Source organism: Manis javanica, chromosome 2 (assembly GCF_040802235.1).
Source record: "Manis javanica isolate MJ-LG chromosome 2, MJ_LKY, whole genome shotgun sequence".
Lineage (NCBI taxonomy): Eukaryota > Metazoa > Chordata > Mammalia > Pholidota > Manidae > Manis > Manis javanica.
The window spans coordinates 66165692-66187251 of NC_133157.1; the positions used below are offsets into that span (position 1 = coordinate 66165692).

The following is a 21560-nucleotide window of genomic DNA, read 5'->3' on the forward strand; positions in this document are numbered from 1 at the left end:
GCCATTTTGTTAATCGTTTTCTAGTTGTTTTTGTAGTTCTTTTCTTTGCCTTTCTTCTTCTCTTACTCTCTTCCCTTATGATTTGATGACTTTTGTTATTTTTTTTGTTTACATTCCTTTCTATTTTCTGTAGGTTTTTTGATTTGTGATTAGGATGTGGTTCATATATAATAATCTTATATAGCAATCTATTTTAAGTTAATAGTTGCTTAAGATAAAATGCATTCTAAAAGCACTACATTGTACTTCTCCCCACCATGTTTTGTTTTTGGGAATTCATATTTTACATCTTTTTATTTTGTGTACCCCTTAACTAGTTATTTTAGATACAACTGATTTTCCTAGTTTTGTGTTTTAACCTTTATGCTTATTTTATAAGTGGTCAGTTCACTACCTTTATTCTATGCTTTAACCAGTAAATGCAATTTTCTTTCTTCTAGTTACGGCCTTTCCTTTTCTGCTTAAAAGAAGTCCCTTTAACATTTCTTATAAGACTGTAGTGGTGATGAACTCCTTTAAATTTTATTATCTGGGAAAACTCTTTATCTCACTTCTAATTCTGAATGATAACCTTCCTGTTAAAATATTCTTGGTTGTTGTTTTTTTCCTTTCGGCACTTTGAATATATCATGCTACTCCCTTCTGGTCTATTAAATTCTGCTGCAAAATCAACTGATAATTTTTTTGAGGGTCTCTCGTATGTAACTAGTTGGTTTTCTCTTGCTGCTTTTAAGATTGTCTATTTTTGTTTTGACATTTTAATTATAATGTGTCTTGGTGGGCAAGGAAACATAAATTCAGGTCCAGGAAACAGAGAGAACCTCAGATCAGATAAGCCATCATATTTTATTGGGATATAGAGACCTCAAGGGTTCAGAGTGAGGCTAGGAATACACAAATAATAATAAATGTTGTTTCTGTCTCAAATTCATTAAAAGAAAAAAAACCCCACAAGGATTTAATGTAGCTGTTAAAGCTCTTGCTTTACTTTGCTTAGGTTAAGCTTTCCAAAAAAGGCAACCTGTCTACAGCTCTCAAGCCCATGGCAATGGAATGTGTGCCCAGAGGAACCTCAGATAATACATTTACAATGTTCTTCTTGAGTTGTAACAGATATAGAGGCAAAATGCACTATTAAGAGTCTGTGTCTATTCTATCTCATAAGGAAGGTGGATCTTCCAGTACCCTATGCTGTGATTTTCCATGATTTCTGTCTAGGAATAGCTAAAGGAGGCAGCGGGTTGGAAGGGGAGTGCTGGGGATAATGAAACTTGGGTTTGAATAGCACTTTATATAAGATGGGGAGAACATAATTTTCCGTATCAAAGACTGGAGGGGTTGTGGTGGCTGCTGAGATGAATGCAGTGATGGAGCCTTGCCAAATCCAGTCCTCCCATGGTTGCTTCCACTGCTCATGTGTCGGCTCTTTGCAGCTCAGGAGCTTTTCTTGCATGCTGAATACCTCAGGTTATTGGCATGCTGCATGGATTATTTTATTGTTTTTTTGCAGGCCTTTTGTTGTGCTGCTTTTAATTTTTAAAAATCCCTCTATATCTAACCACTATTAAGAGTGGTGTGTGTCTTTCCAGACATCTTACTCTCTCTCACACACACACACACGCACACACACACACACACACACACACACGCACACACACTCTGAAATTTTTTTTCACTTTACAGTGTATCATAAGCATCCATGTCAGAATATTTAAATATACTCTATTCTTTTCAACAGCTGTATTATTCCATTGCATAATGATTGAATCTTATACTCAATAATTCCCCTATTGTTGGACATGTAGGTTGCTTCCAATTTTTCACTCTGTATCACTTAATAAACTGGTCCATATTACTTTTTACACATTTATATTAGTACTTCTATACTGTTGAGTCATGAAAGTGTTATTTCTTGGTCAAAGAGAATACGCTTTCAAGATTGTAGTTGCTTCTACAGAATTAACTCCTCTCCCCAAAGAAAAAATTTTTGCCTCAAAAGGTATAGGTTCTAATCTGAATTCTGCTGCTCTCTAAGTGTGCACATTGGGCAGATTTCTACTTTCTTTTTTGTGTTGGCTTCCCTTCTCTGTGAAATGGAGGAAGTAATGAAGACAATGTAAGTTCCAAAGGCCCACACATCTTTACATTAACAAATTGTTGTTGCTGAATTTCAGAAAATTATTTAGGGCTATTCCAAGTCAATATGAAAATGTACCTTTTAAAGGTTCCTGAAAGCAAAGTTAATTTAAGTTCCTTCTGATTTACATTTGATTAATAAACAAATCCACTAACTGGAAGACTTTTGAGTCATTCAAGCTGTGAAATTTCCTTTCAAAGCTTTTTGAAAGCTGAGAGACGCTGCAGAACAAATTCTCATTTAAGCCAGATTTTGTTTATTTCATCCAATTCAAATCAGTTTGATGGCTGTGTGTGTATGTGTGCTCTTAAACGTTCCCCAGTACTTGGACAGGGAACAATTGACCTGTTGGTCAATGAACAGATTTGGTTTTAATCAAGTTCCAAGTCAGATGTAGCACTCATGTGATAGTGATCTTTCATTTAAAAGCCATGCCTTGCTCACTGAACCTTGTAAAAACTAAATACATAAATAAAACTAAGAGGCTGGGAAATATGTTGGTTTGGTTTCTTTCAACCTTCTGCTTATTGAAGGCTCAGAGCCAAAAGAAGGGGAAAGGAAAAATGATGGGGATTTTATTCTTTACTTACTTAACTGAATAAGTCCAAGATGTCTGGAACCATCCTCTGAAAAATATAGTACTCACCAGTTTCTAGGAGTCTCTCAAGGAAATAATCTTGGTTTAATACAATAAATATCAAAGTGTACATTTGAATTCTATTATAAACAATGCAGGTGTGTTTTCTAATTTGCATTGGTAGGATACTTTTAGGCTATTATACAAAAGATGATTTATAAATAATCTGTGTGGTAGTTAGCCAAAGCTATGAAACTTGGTGTTAGAAATTCTATCCCTCTGTGTTGTTGGATCCTAACCAGGGGGAGTGCACATCACAAATAATTAGGACATATATGCCAAAAAATGGTATTAATTTGATTTTTAAAAATGAATTTGAATCATAACAGATTAGGGCAACTAGCTCAAATGTGGCCTATTTACAGACTGGTTAGTATCCCTTGAAATAGAGCAAAAAGTTGTTCACAAACAGAGAATTACCAGCACTATCAGATTCTTTTAAATAATCTTGAATTTATTAATTTGAATATGTAAGAACCAAGTATAATTCTCCTTAAATATGAGCAAGAGCTTATGGGTTATGAAGTAGAAATAATCTGGTGGGGTCATGATGGTCATGAGTGATTGGAAGTTATAGATAAGCCAGGGTAATGAGAAAATTGAACCTAGAGGATATAGTTAGAAAAAATATATACTTACCTAGCAGGGAAGATACCATGATCACGAAGGTGGTTTTCCCTGGTCGAGGCTGATCCATTGCACTCCGGATATGCTGACCTGTGTGATTTCCCCAAATGTGAGAAACTCGACTGCATAAATTATGGTAGTGGGGGACTGCGTTCACGCTTTCCCCTAAAAAAAAAATGTATATCTACATATATGGCAGATGAAGAAGCCACTAAAAAGGAATAGTTGGGCCGGAGTAGTGACAAGCTATATGACAAGCCATATACCTTCTTTGGATTCTGAGCAACATATGTTCCTGAAGTCTGGTCAGTGTTTCCCAGATTTCTTTTAAGGCTTAGCTTCATGGTCAACATTTCTGTGTTCTCATTCTCAAATGTATTCTTACAAACTACTTCATTCCACAAAATCCCACCCTATTAATTAAGGTAACAAGTTGAGACTCTGTTCCTTGCAACCAGAAAAGCTTAGTTAGAAACTTTTGTCATTAACTGCATTTTACAGATGAAGACACCAAGGCTTAAGGTCATATTCTAGTAAGTTAAGAGCCTAGAATTCAGATCCAGGTTTATCTGACTCCAAGGTTCAAGCCTCTTTCTATGTCATGCACTCAAATATATTTTTGAAAGTATTTAACTTTAGTTTCAATAGCAATATGCTCTCACTAATTCAATCAGTCAGCTTGGAACTAATTGTAAATTTATATGTATTAATGAATTTCTTTGCTAACATTAAAATAATGGTATCATTTATGTATAACTTACTACAGATTTCCTGTTATTGATATATATATGTCTACATAATTGATATTTAATTAAGAACTGGTTTGTACATAAAAATGTTTGTAGCATACATTGCATTTCATTATCTCCCTCAGACCACATCACTTTGAAATTAAAAACAAATGAGACATGCCATAGACCCTTCAGTAACTTGCAAATTAAAAATTCTTGGCAACAAATTACAATTTTTTTTCATTTTTTTATTAAGGTATCATTGATATACACTCTTATGAAGGTTTCATAAGAAAAACAACGTGGTTACTACATTCACCCTTATTATCAAATCCCCTCCCCATACCCCATTGCAGTCACTATCTGTCAGTGTAGTAAAATGCCTCAGAGTCCCTACTTGTCTTCTCTTTGCTACTCTATCTTCCCTGTGACCCCACACTCACCATGTGCACTAATCATGATACCCCTCAATCCCCTTCTCCCTCCCTCCCCACCCACCCTTCCCCAGCTCCCCGCCTTTGGTAACTGCTAGTCCCTTCTTGGAGTCTGTGAGTCTGCTGCTAAACAAATTATAATTTTTAAGATTTTTCTCCCTTTTACTAACTTTCTCCCCTTGTTTCAGTTCCTCTGGGTGGATTCTTGTTGAAAGAAGAGGCTTTGATAAAGGATATTATTATTAGGGAAAAGGAAGCTTGGCAAGTTCCATGAAATGATATGTCTTAAAGAGAAGCGAGTTGTTAGTAATACCTCAGGGAGCCCAGTTCATGGGCAACATCTTGTATGTTGGCAAATATCTCTTTCCGAACACCAGTTGGTGTTATATTTTACATATGTTGCTACAACACAAAGCTTTTGAACAGTTTTGCTACATGTAGGGGATCTCCAGGTATCTCAAGGACAGAGATAAAATTTTTCAAAGATATATTTATATATACACACATATAATTATATTGTATATGTAATATAAGCACACATATATACCCGCAAGGATATACTATATATGTACAATCAAATTACTTTATAGAAATGCTACCAGTTTCTCTCTAGACCAAAAATAGTAAACTGATGCCTGCAGTTTTATTTTTGAATTATTTTACTAACATTTAAAAATTAGGAGATTTTATATAAAAATCCAGATTGTTGCTGTGTTACTGAAAAATCACAGTCCTGGCACCACTGGACCTGCATTCCCCCACAGGACTAGTTGTTTGGAGTTTAGTGCAGACTTCCCACAACAGACATGAACTCTCTAGTTCACCACTGTCCCCCATCATTCCCTGATGTCTTAGGTCCAACTGACTACTTAATCTACACATCACTTATGTGGCCCGTGGAGACATTCGAATTGACAATCTCTGATTAAGAGCCCAGATTTCTTAAAGTTTAGCTGTTATTGGGGTGACCTGGCATAGAACATCTTCAGGTAATCTATAGGTGCTTGACCATATTCTGAGGAATGCTGTCAAGTGCAGAAATGCATCAACATCTCCTATGATGCTTTCCAAAAATTTACATTGGATCTCCCACTTCCCAAGTCCCCTTAAAGATTCAGATCTTAAAAGATTTTTCTTTTCTCTATTCTTCCATGGCTGCCAGGAATTCCATCCTGGGGTTGCAGTGGCAGGCAGTAATAAGATGACCAGTAGGACTCCGAAACTTAGAGGGTAACAATCTTCTCACTTGGAGAAGTGTTTCTGAGAGTAGGGGAAAACACAATTGGTTTTCTTTCTTCTGTCTTCCCGCTGCTTGACACTCCCTCTCCCCAGATACAGAGGCAGACATGGGGAATGTGTGACAGAATGGAGTAAATAAGTCCCCAAGTTGCTGGCCAAAAAGAATCCCAAAGAAGATGGAAAGTAGTAGGGAAATCAAAGAGAGGGCGGAATCAGACAAAATGACCTTCAAAAGTTATGTCTGAACTACTGGGCTCAACCCTGAGCTGAGCATGCAGTGAATCTGAATTCAACTGTGAATCTGAATGCAAAGTCTTTGAAAACTGAAATTATGTGAAGTCAATTTACTAAAAAGACATGATCCTAAATGTGTATGGTCCTAATAATGGAGCTTCAAAGTATGTGGAACAAAAATTGATAGAACAGGAAGGGGAAATAGAGAAATTCAGAATTATAGTTGTGGACATCAACAGTCTTCTCTCAGAAACTGATAAAACAGACATAAATAAGCTGCTTATACAGAAAATCAGCAAGAATGTGGAAATACTGAGTAACACTAACCATAAACTGAATCTAATAGACATTTATAGAACCCTCTAACCATCAACAGAATAGGTATTCTTTTCAAGTGCATGAAACATTCACTAAGGTAGACCATATCCTGGTCACTAAAACAAAAATAACAAAATGTAAAAGAATTGAAACTGTGCAAAGTATGTTCCCTAGTCATAAAGAGTTATACTAAAAATTGATAAATGAAAGGTAACAGGAAAATCTTGAAACCCTTGGAAATCAAACAATATGCTTCTAAATCTGTGAATCAAAGAGAAAATTTCAAGGAAAACTAAAAAATATTTTGAACTAAATGAAAATGGAAATACAACATATTAAAATTTGTGGGATGCAGATAAAACAGTTCTGAGAAGTGAAGTAATAGCATCAAATGCTGATATTAAAAAAGAAGACAATTTTCAAATCAATAATCTATGCTTCTACCTTAGGAGACTAGGAAAAAGAGAGCAAAACAAATACAAAGCAAGGAAAGGGAAGGTGCTAATAAAGGTAAGAAATCAGTCATATTGAAAACAGTAAACCAATAAAATAATTAATACACCAAAAGCTGGTTCTTTGAAAGATGAATAAAATTGATAATGTACAAAGACTGGCAAAAAGAAAAAGAGAGACACAAAGTACGAATATCAGGAATGAAAATATCTTTACAGAATTAGGCATTAAAAGGATAATAAGGGAGCATTACAACCAACTCTTCATGAATAAATTAAACAAATTAGATGAAATGGCCAGATCCTCAAAAAACAAAAATGATCAGCACCCCCCAAACAAAACAGATAATTTGAACTTTTCTATGGCTGTTAAAGAAAGTGAATCCATAGTTTAAAACCTTTCAAAAAGTAAATTTCCAAATGCAGATAGATGCATTGGGGAATTATTCCAACTATCAAAAAAAAAAAAAACTACACAATCTCTTCCAGAAAATAGGTGAGGAGGAAAAACTTCTCATTTAATGCCTCAGCCAGCATTATTCTGACACTGAAACCAGACAAAGAAGGCATAAGAAAAGGAAAATAAAGACCAGTATCCTTCATAAACATATATGAAAAAATCCTTAATAAAATATAAACATAATAAATCCACCAATATTTAAAAAACATCTGGGGTTTATCCTGAGAATGTGAGTCTTATTTAATACTAGAAATCAATCAATATAATCCACTTCATTCATAGTCGTATCAGTTGAAATAGAAAATAATTTGACAAAAAGTAATCATCTATTTAAACTAGAAATAGAACTCTTTCAACCTTATAAAGAGCATCTACAAAATAACCTACAGCCAAAATTATATTTAATCATGAAAAACTGAATGCTTAAGACCAGGAACAAGAAAAGGTGGTCCACTGTCATTACTACTAGTTAAAACCATACTAGAAGTCCTAGCCAATATGATAAAGCATGAAAAGGAATTAAAAGGCATATATGGTGGAGAACTAAGGCAGTCCCTATTCACAGATGATATGATTGTCTACATAGAAAATCCCAAGGATCCACAAAAAAGTCCTAGAACTAATAAAGGAAGATCAGAGTATACAAAGCCAACACTCAAAAGTCAGTTTGTATTTCTTTTTTTTTAAATTTTATTGAAGGGTAGTTGACACACAGTATTACATTAGTTTCAGGTGTACAACACAGTGATTCAACATTTATATACATGATAATTCTAGCTACCAGCTATCACCATACAAAGTTGTTACAACATTTTGACTATATTCCTTATGCTATACATTACATCCGGTTACTTATTTATTTTACAATTGGAAGTCTGTACTTTTTTGTTGTTGTTTGTTTGTTTGTTTTTTGACGAGCATCTCTCCTATTTATTGATCAAATGGTTATTAACAACAATAAAATTCTGTATAGGGGAGTCATTGCTCAATGCACAATCATTAATCCACCCCAAGCCTAATTTTCGTCAGTCTCCAATCTTCTGAAGCATAACAAACAAGTTCTTACATGGAGAACAAATTCTTACATAGTGAATAAGTTACATGGTGAACAGTACAAGGGCAGTCATCACAGAAACTTGCGGTTTTGATCATGCATTATGAACTATAAACAATCAGTTCAAATATGAATATTCGTTTGATTTTTATACTTGATTTATATGTGGATACCCCATTTCTCTCTTTATTATTATTATTTTTAATAAAATGCTGAAGTGGTAGGTAGATGCAAGATAAAGGTAGAAAACATAGTTTAGTGTTGTAAGAGAGCAAATGTAGATGATCAGGTGTGTGCCTGTAGACTAAGTGTTAATCCAAGCTAGACAAGGGCAATAAAACATCCACGGATGCAGAAGATTTCTTTCAAAATGGGGGGGTGGTGAGGTTCTAAGCCTCACCTCTGTTGATCCCCAATTTCTCACCTGATGGCCCCCCTGCGACTGTGCCTGTCTTAGGTTGTTCCTCCCTTGAGGAATCTTACCCGTCTCTGGCTAACCAGTCATCTTCTGGGGCCTTACAGGGAAATGTAAAGTTGGTAAGTGAGAGAGAAGCCTTATTGTTTGAAAAGGTTAGCTTTTTACTTCTTTGCAGATTTATGCCCTGTGGCTTCTATGCCCAGCATTTGTCTTGAGGTATCTTTACCACTTGGAAGAATTATGATACTCGGTAAATTCGATATGAGGCACGAATTCTATTTAAGGGTTGTAATTAGGAAGGAAGATGAAAAGCTATAGAAGTAGCAGGCGGAAGAAAACATGGGAAGATTGATTATTTCTTTGACATTTCTTGTAGAGTAACTTCAGCATGTATAGGTTTTAAACTACTAATTAAACTGTGCACACACATTGACATAATAGGAGTACAGTTACATAACCAAAGCAGACCTATAGTTACCAACCATCTCCAGTGAAACCAAGAAAACCAGTTAGGCACCTTAGGCATTTGTGAAAACTTATTTATGATATGGTGGGTATTGTCCAACTGAACTTGAACAGTCTGAGAGAAATCAGACAAATTAAAACAACCCATTCCTGGGCACTATTCACATCCCATATGTTCTTTTAACAGTAGATAGTACGTAGTTGTAAGATTTTGGAGTGCTACAATTTGCACTTCTCCTAATTCTTGGTTGAGTTCCAACAGTATAGATCCAGTCAAATTTGTTGTTTTACTGTATGCACAGGCCAACTTAGATATCTCCTTCTTCATTCCCATGGCAAGTCCAGCAACCGGTGGGGTGAGTGCATCTACAGCTGTAGCAGCACATGGATCTTTGTTGGGGTTTTTTGATAATCATCTTCTGGTATGAGTCTTCCAGAGAGTGCTGATGTTGGAAGTTCGTTTTCATATCATATCTTAGTTCATTCTCTGGGTAGCCAAATTAGGCTTTGATCCTCTGTATAAACACAAACAGACCCTTTGCCTACACTTTTTTTTTTTGAGCGGGCATCTCTCATATTTATTGATCAAATGGTTGTTAACAACAATAAAATTCAGTATAGGGGGGTCAATGCTCAATGTACAATCATTAATCCATCTCAAGCCTAATTCTCGTCAGTCTCCAATCTTCTGAAGCATAACGAACAAGTTCTTACATGGTGAACGAATTCTTACATAGTGAATAAATTCTTACATGGTAAACAGTACAAGGGCATTCATCACAGAAACTTTCGGTTTTGATCACGCATTATGAACTATAAACAATCAGGTCAAATATGAATATCCGTTTGATTTTTATTCTTGATTTATATGTTGATCCCACATTTCTCCCTTTCTTCTTCTTCTTCTTCTTATTATTATTTTTAATAAAATGCTGAAGTGGTAGGTAGATGCAAGATAAAGGTAGAAAACATAGTTTAGTGCTGTAAGAGGGCAAATGTAGATAATCAGGTGTGTGCCTATGGACTAAGTATTAATCCAAGCTAGACAAGGGCAGCAAAACATCCACAGATGCAGAAGATTTCTCTCAAAGCAGGGGGGTGAGGTTCTGAGCCTCACCTCTGTTGATCCCCAATTTCTCACCTGATGGCCCCCCTGTGACTGTGCCTGTCTTAGGTTGTTCCTCCCTTGAGGAATCTTACCCGTCTCTGGCTAACCAGTCATCTTCCGGGGCCATACAGGGAAATGTAAAGTTGGTAAGTGAGAGAGAAGCCATATTGTTTGAAAAGGTTAGCTTTTTACTTCTTTGCAGATTTATGCCCTGTGGCTTCTATGCCCAGCACTTGTCTCGAGGTATCTTTACCACCTGGAGGAATTATGATACTCGGTAAATTCGATATGAGGCACGAATTCTATTTAAGGGTTGTGATTAGGAAGGAAGAAGAAAAGCTATAGAGGTAGCATATGAAGAAAACATGGGAGGATTGATTATTTCTTTGATATATCTTCTTGTAGAGTACCTTAAGCATGTATAGGTTTTAAACTACTAACTAATTTCAACACACATATTAACATAATAGGAATATGGTGACATAAACAAAGCAAATCTATAATTACCATCCATCTCCAGTGAAGCCAATAAAACCATTTAGGCACCCTAGGCATTTGTGAAATTTTGTCTATGATATGATGGATATTGTCCAACTGTACTTGAACAGTCTGAGAAACATCAGACAAATTAAAGCAGTCCATTTCTGGGATCTGTTCACATCCCATATGTTCTTTTAACCGTAGATAGTCTATAGTCATAAGATTTTGGAGTGCTACAGCTTGCACCCCTCCCAACTCCTGGTTGAGTTCCAACAGTACAGATCCGGTCAAATTCGTTGTCTCACTGTATGCACATGCCAGCCTAGACATCTCCCTCCTCATTCCAATGGCAAGTCCAGGAAACGGTGGGGTGGACGCAGCCACAACCGCAGCATCGCCCGGATCCCTGTGGAGGCTTTTTGATGATCATCCCCCGGCACAAGTCCTCCAGAGAGTGCTGATGCCGGAAGCTCCTCCTCATATCGTATCTTAGTTCATTTTCTGGGTATCTAAGCTAGGCCTTGATCTTCTGCATAGAAACAGGCAGACCCTTTGCCCACACTTTGACATGCCCTCTATACCACTGTGCAGAACTCATTGGAGGTCAGCACACAGGGACTGCTTTTTTTAATTATTTTTTTATTAAGAGAAAGGAATATTATCAGAAAACAGTACCTCCATAGCTGATCATCTGACACCCTTTAAGTGATCAACATTAAGGATATTTACAGCATGCGTTGATCTTTGATTTACCAATAGTTTTATCCTATCAAGGAGTAATCCCCCTTTTCTTTCTTTCTTTTCTTTTTTTTTTTAACCTTTAATCTACACTTACATGAAGAGTACTATGTTTACTATGCTCTCCCCTATATCAGGTCCCCCCTAACAACCACATTACGGTTACTGTCCATCAGCTTAGCAAAATGCTGTAGAATTCCTACTTGTCCTCTCTGTGTTGTGCAGCCCACCCTCCCTTTTCTCCCTCCCCCCATGCATGCTAATCTTAATATCCCCCTTCTTCTTCCCCCCCCTTATCCCTCCCTGCCCACCCATCCTCCCCAGTTCCTTTCCCTTTGGTACTTGTTAGTCCATTTTTGGGTTCTGTAATTCCGCTGCGGTTTTGTTCCTCCAGTTTTTCCTTTGTTCTTATACTCCTCAGATGAGTGAAATCATTTGGTATTTCTCTTTCTCCGCTTGGCTTAATTCACTGAGCATAATACTCTCCAGCTCAATCCATGTTGCTGCAAATGGTTGGATTTTTCCACTTCTTATGACTGAGTAGTATTCCATTGTGTATATGTACCACATCTTCTGTATCCATTCATCTACCGATGGACATTTAGGTTGCTTCCAATTCTTGGCTATTGTAAATAGTGCTGCGATAAACATAGGGATGCATCTGTCTTTCTCAAACTTGATTGCTGCGTTCTTAGGGTAAATTCCTAGGAGTGGAATTCCTGGGTCAAATGGTAGGTCTGTTTTGAGCATTTTGATGAACCTCCAAACTGCTTTCCACAATGGTTGAACTAATTTACATTCCCACCAGCAGTGTAGGAGGGTTCCCCTTTCTCCACAGCCTCGCCAACATTTGTTGTTGTTTGTCTTTTGGATGGCAGCTATCCTTACTGGTGTGAGGTGATACCTCATTGTAGTTTTAATTTGCGTTTCTCTGATAATTAGCGATGTGGAGCATCTTTTCATGTGTCTGTTGGCCATCTGTATTTCTTTTTGAGAGAACTGTCTGTTCAGTTCCTCTGCCCATTTTTTAATTGGGTTATTTGTTTTTTGTTTGTTGAGGCGTGTGAGCTCTTTATATATTCTGGACGTCAAGCCTTTATTGGATCTGTCATTTTCAAATATATTCTCCCATACTGTAGGGTTCCTTTTTGTTCTATTGATGGTGTCTTTCGCTGTACAGAAGCTTTTCAGCTTAATGTAGTCCCACTTGGTCATTTTTGCTGTTGTTTTCCTTGCCCGGGGAGATATGTTCAAGAAGAGGTCACTCATGTTTATGTCTAAGAGGTTTTTGCCTATGTTTTTTTTCCAAGAGTTTAATGGTTTCATGACTTACATTTAGGTCTTTGATCCATTTTGAGTTTACCTTTGTATATGGGGTTAGACAATGGTCCAGTTTCATTCTCCTACATGTAGCTGTCCAGTTTTGCCAGCACCATCTGTTGAAGAGACTGTCATTTTGCCATTGTATGTCCGTGGCTCCTTTATCAAATATTAATTGACCATATATGTTTGGGTTAATTTCTGGAGTCTCTAATCTGTTCCACTGGTCTGTGGCTCTGTTCTTGTGCCAGTACCAAATTGTCTTGATTACTATGGCTTTGTAGTAGAGCTTGAAGTTGGGGAGTGAGATCCCCCCTACTTCATTCTTCTTTTTCAGGATTGCTTTGGCTATTTGGGTCTTTGGTGTTTTCATGTGAATTTTTGAATTATTTGTTCCAATTCACTGAAGAATGTTGATGGTAGTTTGAGAGGGATTGCATCAAATCTGTATATTGCTTTGGGCAGGATGGCCATTTTGACGATATTAATTCTTCCTAGCCATGAGCATGGGATGAGTTTCCATTTATTAGTGTCCCCTTTAATTTCTCTTAAGAGTGACTTGTAGATTTCAGAGTATAAATCTTTCACTTCTTTGGTTAGGTTTATTCCTAGGTATTTTATTCTTTTTGATGCAGTGGTGAATGGAATTGTTTTCTTGATTTCTCTTTCTATTGATTCATTGTTAGTGTATAGGAAAGCTACAGATTTCTGTGTGTTAATTTTGTATCCTGCAACTTTGCTGTATTCTGATATCAGTTCTAGTAGTTTTGGAGTGGAGTCCTTAGGGTTTTTTATGTACAGTATCATATCATCTGCAAATAGTGACAGTTTAACTTCTTCTTTACCAATCTGGATTCCTTGTATTTCTTTGTTTTGTCTGATTGCCGTGGCTAGGACCTCCAGTATTATGTTAAATAACAGTGGGGAGAGTGGGCATCCCTGTCTTGTTCCTGATCTCAGAGGAAATGCTTTCAGCTTTTCGCTGTTCAGTATAATGCTGGCTGTGGGTTTATCATATATGGCCTTTATTATGTTGAGGTACTTGCCCTCTATTCCCATTTTGCTGAGAGTTTTTATCATGAATGGATGTTGAATTTTGTCAAATGCTTTTTCAGCATCTATGGAGATGATCATGTGGTTTTTGTCTTTCTTTTTGATGATGTGGTGGATGATGTTGATGGATTTTCAAATGTTGTACCATCCTTGCATCCCTGGGATGAACCCCACTTGGTCATGGTGTATGATCCTTTTGATATACTGTTGAATTCTGTTTGCTAATATTTTATTGAGTATTTTTGCATCTACATTCATCAGGGATATTGGTCTGTAATTTTCTTTTTTGGTGGGGTCTTTCCCTGGTTTTGGTATTAGGGTGATGTTGGCTTCATAGAATGAGTTTGGGAGTATTCCCTCTTCTTCTATTTTTTGGAACACTTTAAGGAGAATGGGTATTATGTCTTCTCTGTGTGTCTGATAAAATTCTGAGGTGAATCCATCTGGCCCGGGGGTTTTGTTCTTTGGTAGTTTTTTGATTACTGCTTCAATTTCGTTGTTGGTAATTGGTCTGTTTAGATTTTCTGTTTCTTTCTGGGTCAGTCTTGGAAGGTTGTATTTTTCTAGGAAGTTGTCCATTTCTCCCTGGTTTCCCAGCTTGTTAGCATATAGGTTTTCATAGTACTCTCTAATAATTCTTTGTATTTCTGTGGGGTCCATCATGATTTTTCCTTTCTCATTTCTGATACTGTTGATTTGTGTTTACTCTCTTTTCCTCTTAATAAGTCTGGCTAGAGGCTTATCTATTTTGTTTATTTTCTTGAAGAACCAGCTCTTGGTTTCATTGATTTTTGCTATTGTTTTATTCTTCTTAATTTTATTTATTCTCTGATCTTTATTATGTCCCTCCTTCTGCTGACCTTAGGCCTCATTTGTTCTTCTTTTTCCAATTTCGATAATTGTGAGATTAGTCCATTCATTTGGGATTGTTCTTCCTTTTTTAAATATGCCTGGATTGCTATATACTTTCCTCTGAAGACTGCTTTTGCTGTGTCCCACAGTAGTTGGGGCTTTGTGTTGTTGTTGTCGTTTGTTTCCATATATTGCTGGATCTCCATTTTGATTTGGTCATTGATCCATTGATTATTTAGGAGTGTGTTGTAAAGCCTCCATGTGTTCGTGAACCTTTTTGCTTTCTTTATACAGTTTATTTCTAGTTTTATGCCTTTGTGGTCTGAAAAGTTGGTTGGTAGGATTTCAATCTTTTGGAATTTACTGAGGCTCTTTTTGTGGCCTAGTATGTGGTCTATTCTGGATAATGTTCCATGTGCACTTGAGAAGAATGTGTATCCTGTTGCTTTTGGGTGTAGAGTTCTGTAGATGTCTATTAGGTCCATCTGTTCTAGTGTGTTTTTCAGTGCCTCTGTGTCCTTACTTATTTTCTGTCTGGTGGATCTGTCCTTTGGAGTGAGTGGTGTGTTGAAGTCTCCTAGAATGAATGCATTGCATTCTATTTCCTCCTTTAGTTCTGTTAGTATTTGTTTCAGGTATGTTGGTGCTCCTGTATTGGGTGCATATATATTTATAATGGTTATATCCTCTTGTTGGACTGAGCCCTTTATCATTATGTAATGTTCTTCTTGATCTTTTGTTACTTTCTTTATTTCGAAGTCTGTTTTGTCTGATACCAGAATTGCAACACCTGCTTTCTTCTCTCTGTTGTTTGCATGAAATATCTTTTTCCATCTCTTGACTTTAAGTCTGTGTGTGTCTTTGGGTTTTAGGTGAGTCTCTTGTAAGCAGCATATGGATGGATATTGCTTTTTTATCCATTCTATTACTCTGTGTCTTTTGATTGGTGCATTAAGTCCATTTACATTTAGGGTGATTATTGAAAGGTATGTACTTATTGCCATTGCAGGCTTTAAGTTTGTGGTTACCAAAGGTTCAGGTTTAGCTTCTTTACTTTCTTACTGTCTACCTTAACTCGCTTGTTGAGCTATTATAAACACTGTCTGATGATTCTTTATTTCTCTCCCTTCTTATTCCTCCTCCTCCCTTCTTCATATGTTGTGTGTTCTGTTCTGTGCTCTTTTTAGGAGTGCTCCCATCTAAAGCAGTCCCTGTAGGCTGCCCTGTAGAGGTGGTTTGTGGGAGGCAAATTCCCTCAACTTTTGCTTGTCTGGGAATTGTTTAATCCCTCCTTCATATTTAAATGATGTTCTTGCTGGATACAGCAGTCTTGGTTTGAGGCCCTTCTGTTTCATTGCATTAAGTATATCACGCCATTCTCTTCTGGCCTGTAAGGTTTCTGTTGAGAAGTCTGATGATAGCCTGATGGGTTTTCCTTTGTAGGCGACCTTTTTTTCTCTCTGGCTGCCTTTCTCTCTGGCTGTCCTTGTCTTTGATCTTTGCCTTTTTAATTATTATGTGTCTTGGTGTTGCCCTCCTTGGATCCCTTGTCATGGGAGTTCTGTGTACCTCTGTGGTCTGAGAGGCCATTTCTTCCTCTAGTTTGGGGAAGTTTTCAGCAATTATTTCTTCAAAGACACTTTCTATCCCTTTTTCTCTCTCTTCTTCCTCTGGTACCCCTATGATGCGGATATTGTTCTGTTTCGATTGGTCACTCAGCTCTCTTAGAATTCTTTCATTCCTGGAGATCCTTTTATCTCTGTCTGCATCAGCTTCTCTGCATTCCTGTTCTCTGTTTTCTAGTCCATTAATGGTCTCTTGCATCTTGTCCATTCTGTTTTGAAGTCCTTCCAGAGCTTGTTTTATTTCTGTATTCTCCTTCCTTAGTTCTTGCATATTTCTCTGCAAGTCCGTCAGCATGGTTATGACTTTTGTTTTGAATTCTTTTTCAGGAAGGCTGTTTAAATCTATCTCCCCAGGTTCCTTCTCAGGGGAAGATGTAGCAGATGCCAAAGCTGTCTAGGTTAGTCTTGTCTGGATCATATTTCTTTGCCTTTTCATGTTGATAGATGCTATTGACTGTTGGCTGGGAGGGCCAAACTTTTCACTTGCTACTGGCCTTTCTTTACTGGGACAACTGCGACCCCTAGTGGCTTGTTTTGGGTAATTGCGTGTAGACTGGTTCTTTGTGTCTTGCCCGGCTGATATGGAGGAAGCTCCCTTTCTGAGGGCGGGGCCTGCCTTAGGCTGCTTCTCCTTTCGCAGCGCCCCGGGGGGTAATGGACTTGGGGGCTGTTTGGCTGTTTACCTCCATGAGGGCTCTCAGGGCTGTTGCCCAGGGGGTTAGTGCGCCCGGTTTTCCCTGTAATTTCCAGCCACTGGGCTGTGACTTGTGTTGTTTCCGTCCAGCTGTTATGTCCCTGTCCCTTTAAGACTTTCAGAAAGCACTTGCTTTTCTTTGTCACAGGGGCATCAGCTTCGGAACCTGCTCAGAGGTCTTGCTGCCGTGTTTCCCTAGTTTCCAGCCCTCCACGCATGCACTGTGTCTGTGCTCTGGTACGGGTGGCTGGGGCTGGGTGTTTAGCAGTCCTGGGCTCCCTCTCCCTCCCGCCGGGAGGTGGGGGGAGGTTGCTCAGGTCCCGCTGGGCCGGGGATTGTATCTTACCCCTTTCTCCAGGTGCTGGGCTCTCGCACGTGTGGATGTAGTCTGGCTGTTTTCCTGTGTCTTCTTGTCTCTCTTTTAGGATTAGTTGTATTTGTTGTATTTTCAAAAATATATATGTTTTTGGGAGGAGATTCCCACTGTCCTACTCACGCCACCATGTTGGTTCCGCCCCTCCCAGTTTGTATTTCTATATACTATTAATGTTCAGTTGGGTACTGGGATGAAAAAAAAAAAGCAACACTATTTACCATTGCTTTAAAAAATGAAATACTTTGTAATAGATTTAATGAAACACATACAGGAACTATATACTAAAAACTGCAAAAAGCATTGATGAAAAAAAATCTAAATGGAAGGACATATCACATCCATGTTTTGGAAGATGCAACATAGCAGAGGTTCATTTATCTTCAAATTCATCTTTAGATTCAATGTAATTCAGCAAAGATTCCTATAAGGCTTTCGTAGATATACACAGATTAATTCTAAAATTCATATTGAAAATCAAAGGATCAAGAACAGGGAAAAGAGTTTTGAAAAAGAAGAATAAAACTGGAAGAATCACCTTTTCTGAGTAGCAGAAAGCAATGTGGTATTGGCAAAGGGTAGATATACAGATCAAAGAAACAGAATAGAGAGTCCAGAAATAGACCTAAATAAATATGGTCAGTTGATTTCTTTTAATGTTTCATGTGTATATTTTTTTATTAAAAATTTTTTTATTTTGTTATCATTAATCTACAATTACATGAAGTACATTATGTTTACTAGGCTCTCCCTTACCCCAAGTCTCCCCGACAAACCCCATTACTGTCACTGTCCATCAGTATAGTAAGATGTTGTAGAATCACTACTTGTCTTCTCTGTGTTGCAAAGCCCTCCCCTTTCTCCCACCTCCTACATTATACATTCTCATCATAATACCCCCTTTCTTCTTCCCCGCCCTTATCCCTCCCTACCCTCCCATTCTCCCCAGTCTCTTTCCCTTTGGTAACTGTTACTCCATTCTTGGGTTCTGTGATTCTGCTGCTGTTTCGTTCCTTCAGTTTTTCTTTTGTTCTTATACTCCACAGATGAGTGAAATCATTTGGTATTTATCTTTCTCCGCTTGGCTTATTTCACTGAGCATAATACCCTCTAGCTCCATCCATGTTGTTGCAAATGGTAGGATTTGTTTTCTTCTTATGGCTGAATAATATTCCATTGTGTATATATACCACATCTTCTTTATCCATTCATCTACTGGTGGACACTTAGGTTGCTTCCATTTCTTGGCTATTGTAAATAGTGCTGCGATAAACATAGGGGTGCATCTGTCTTTTTCAAACTGGAGTGCTGCATCCTTAGGGTAAATTCCTAGAAGTGGAATTCCTGGATCAAACGGTAAGTCTATTTTGAGCATTTTGAGGAACCTCCATATGTCTTTCCACAATGGTTGAACTAATTTACATTCCCACCAGCAGTGTAGGAGGGTTCCCCTTTCTTCACAACCTCGCCAACATTTGTTGTTGTTTGTCTTTTGGATGGTAGCCATCTTTACTGGTGTGAGATGATATCTCATTGTGGTTTTAATTTGCGTTTCTCTGATAACTAGCGATGTGGAGCATCTTTTCATGTGTCTGTTGGCCATCTGAATTTCTTCTTTGGAGAACTATCTGTTCAGCAACTCTGCCCATTTTTTAATTGGATTATTTGCTTTTTGTTTGTTGAGGTGCATGAGCTCTTTATATATTTTGGATGTCAAGCCTTTATCGGATCTGTCATTTACGAATATATTCTCCCATACTGTAGGATACCTTTTTGTTCTATTGATGGTATCCTTTGCTGTACAGAAGCTTTTCAGCTTGATATAGTCCCACTTGTTCATTTTTGCTTTTGTTTTCCTTGCCTTGGGAGATATATTCATAAAGAAGTCACTCATGTTTATGTCCAAGATATTTTTCCCTGTTTTTTTCTAAGAGTTTTATGGTTTCATGACTTACATTCAGGTCTTTGATCCATTTTGAATTTCCTTTTGTGTATGGGGTTAGACAGTGATCCAGTTTCCTTCTCTTACATGTAGCTGTCCAGTTTTGCCAGCACCATCTGTTGAAGAGACTGTCATTTCCCCATTGTATGTCCATGGCTCCTTTGTCGAATATTAATTGACCATATATGTTTGGGTTACTGTCTGGAGTCTCTAATCTGTTCCACTGGTCTGTGGCTCTGTTCTTGTGCCAGTACCAAATTTTCTTGATTACCATGGCTTTGTAGTAGAGCTTGAAGTTGGGGAGTGAGATCCCTGCCATTTTATTCTTCTTTTTCAGGATTGCTTTGACTATTCTGGGTCTTTGGTGTTTCCATATGAATTTTTGAACTATTTGTTCCAGGTCGTTGAAGAATGTTGTTGGTAATTTGATAGGGATTGCATCAAATCTGTATATTGCTTTGGGCAGGATGGCCATTTTGACAATATTAAATCTTCCTAGCCAAGAGCATGGGATGAGTTTCCATTTGTTAGTGTCCTCTTTATTTTCTCTTAAGAGTGACTTGTAGTTTTCAGGGTATAGGTCTTTCACTTCTTTGGTTAGGTTTATTCCTAGGTATTCTATTCTTTTTGATGCAATTGTGAATGGAATTGTTTTCCTGATTTCTCTTTCCATTGGCTCATTGTTAGTGTATAGGAAAGCCACAGATTTCTGTGTGTTAATTTTGTATCCTGCAACTTTGCTGTATTCCGATATCAGTTCTAGAAGTTTTAGAGTGGAGTCTTTAGCATTTTTTATGTAATAATATCATGTCATCTACAAATAGTGACAGTTTAACTTCTTCTTTACCAATCTGGATTCCTTGTATTTCTTTATTTTGTCTAATTACCGTGGGTAGGACCTCCAGTACTATGTTAAATAACAGTGGGGAGAGTGGGCATCTCTGTCTTGTTCCCGATCTCAGAGGAAAAGGCTTCAGCTTCTAGCTGTTCAGTATGATGTTAGTTGTGGGTTTATCATAAATGGCCTTTATTATGTTGAGGTACTTGCCCTCTATACGCATTTTGCTGAGAGTTCTTATCATGAATGGATGTTGAATTTTGTCGAATGCTTTTTCAGCATCTATGGAGATGATCATGTGGTGTTTGTCTTTCTTTTTGTTGATATAGTGGATGATGTTGATGGATTTTCGAATGTTGTACCATCCTTGCATCCCTGGGATGAATCCCACTTTGTCGTGGCATATGATCCTTTTGATATATTTTTGAATTTGGTTTCCTAATATTTTATTGTGTATTTTTGCATCTACATTCATCAGGGATATTGGTCTGTAATTTTCTTTTTTGGTGGGGTCTTTGTCTGGTTTTGTTATTAGGGTGATGTTGGCTTCATAGAATGAGTTTGGGAGTATTCCCTCCTCTTCTATTTTTTGGAAAACTTTAAGGAGAATGGGTATTATATCTTCTCTGTGTGTCTGATAAAATTCGGAGGTAAATCCATCTGGCCCAGGTGTTTTTTTCTTGGGTAGTTTTTTGATTACCATTTCATTTTCTTTGCTCGTAATTGGTTTGTTTAACTTTTGTGTTTCTTCCTTGGTCAGGCTTGGAAGGTTGTATTTTTCTAGGAAGTTGTCCATTTCTCCTAGGTTTTCCAGCTTGTTGGCATATAGGTTTTCATAAGTAGTCTTTAATAATTCTTTGTATTTCTGTGGAGTCTGTCGTGATTTTTCCATTTTCATTTCTGATTATGTTGATTTGTGTTGATTCTCTTTTTCTCTTAATAAGTTTGGCTAGAGGCTTATCAATTTTGTTTATTTTCTCAGAGAACCAGCTCTTGGTTTAATTGATTTTTGCTATTGTTTTATTCGTCTAAATTTTGTTTATTTCTTCTCTGATCTTTATTATGTCCCTCCTTCTGCTGACTTTAGGTCTCATTTGTTCTTCTTTTTCCACTTTTGATAATTGTGATGTTAGACTATTCATTTGGGATTGTTCTTCCTTCTTCAAGTGTGTCTGCATCACTGTATACTTTCCTCTTAAGACTGCTTTCACTGCGTCCCACAGAAATTGGGGCTTTGTGTTGTTGTTGCCATTTGTTTCCATATATTCCTTGATCTCTATTTTAATTTGTTCGTTGATCTATTGATTATTTAGGAGGATGTTATTAAGCCT

At 37.4% G+C, this 21560-nt stretch overlaps 1 protein-coding gene and 1 non-coding gene across 2 annotated transcripts in view; both read left to right on the plus strand.

Annotated features, from left to right (window-relative positions):
• Positions 1 to 21560, plus strand: part of PGM5 (phosphoglucomutase 5) — a 190606-nt gene that overhangs the window by 76650 nt on the left and 92396 nt on the right. The window lies entirely within an intron of this gene.
• Positions 3406 to 3569, plus strand: LOC118967087 (U1 spliceosomal RNA). Its single transcript, XR_005053892.1, has one exon. It is a non-coding gene; the product is annotated as a U1 spliceosomal RNA (small nuclear RNA).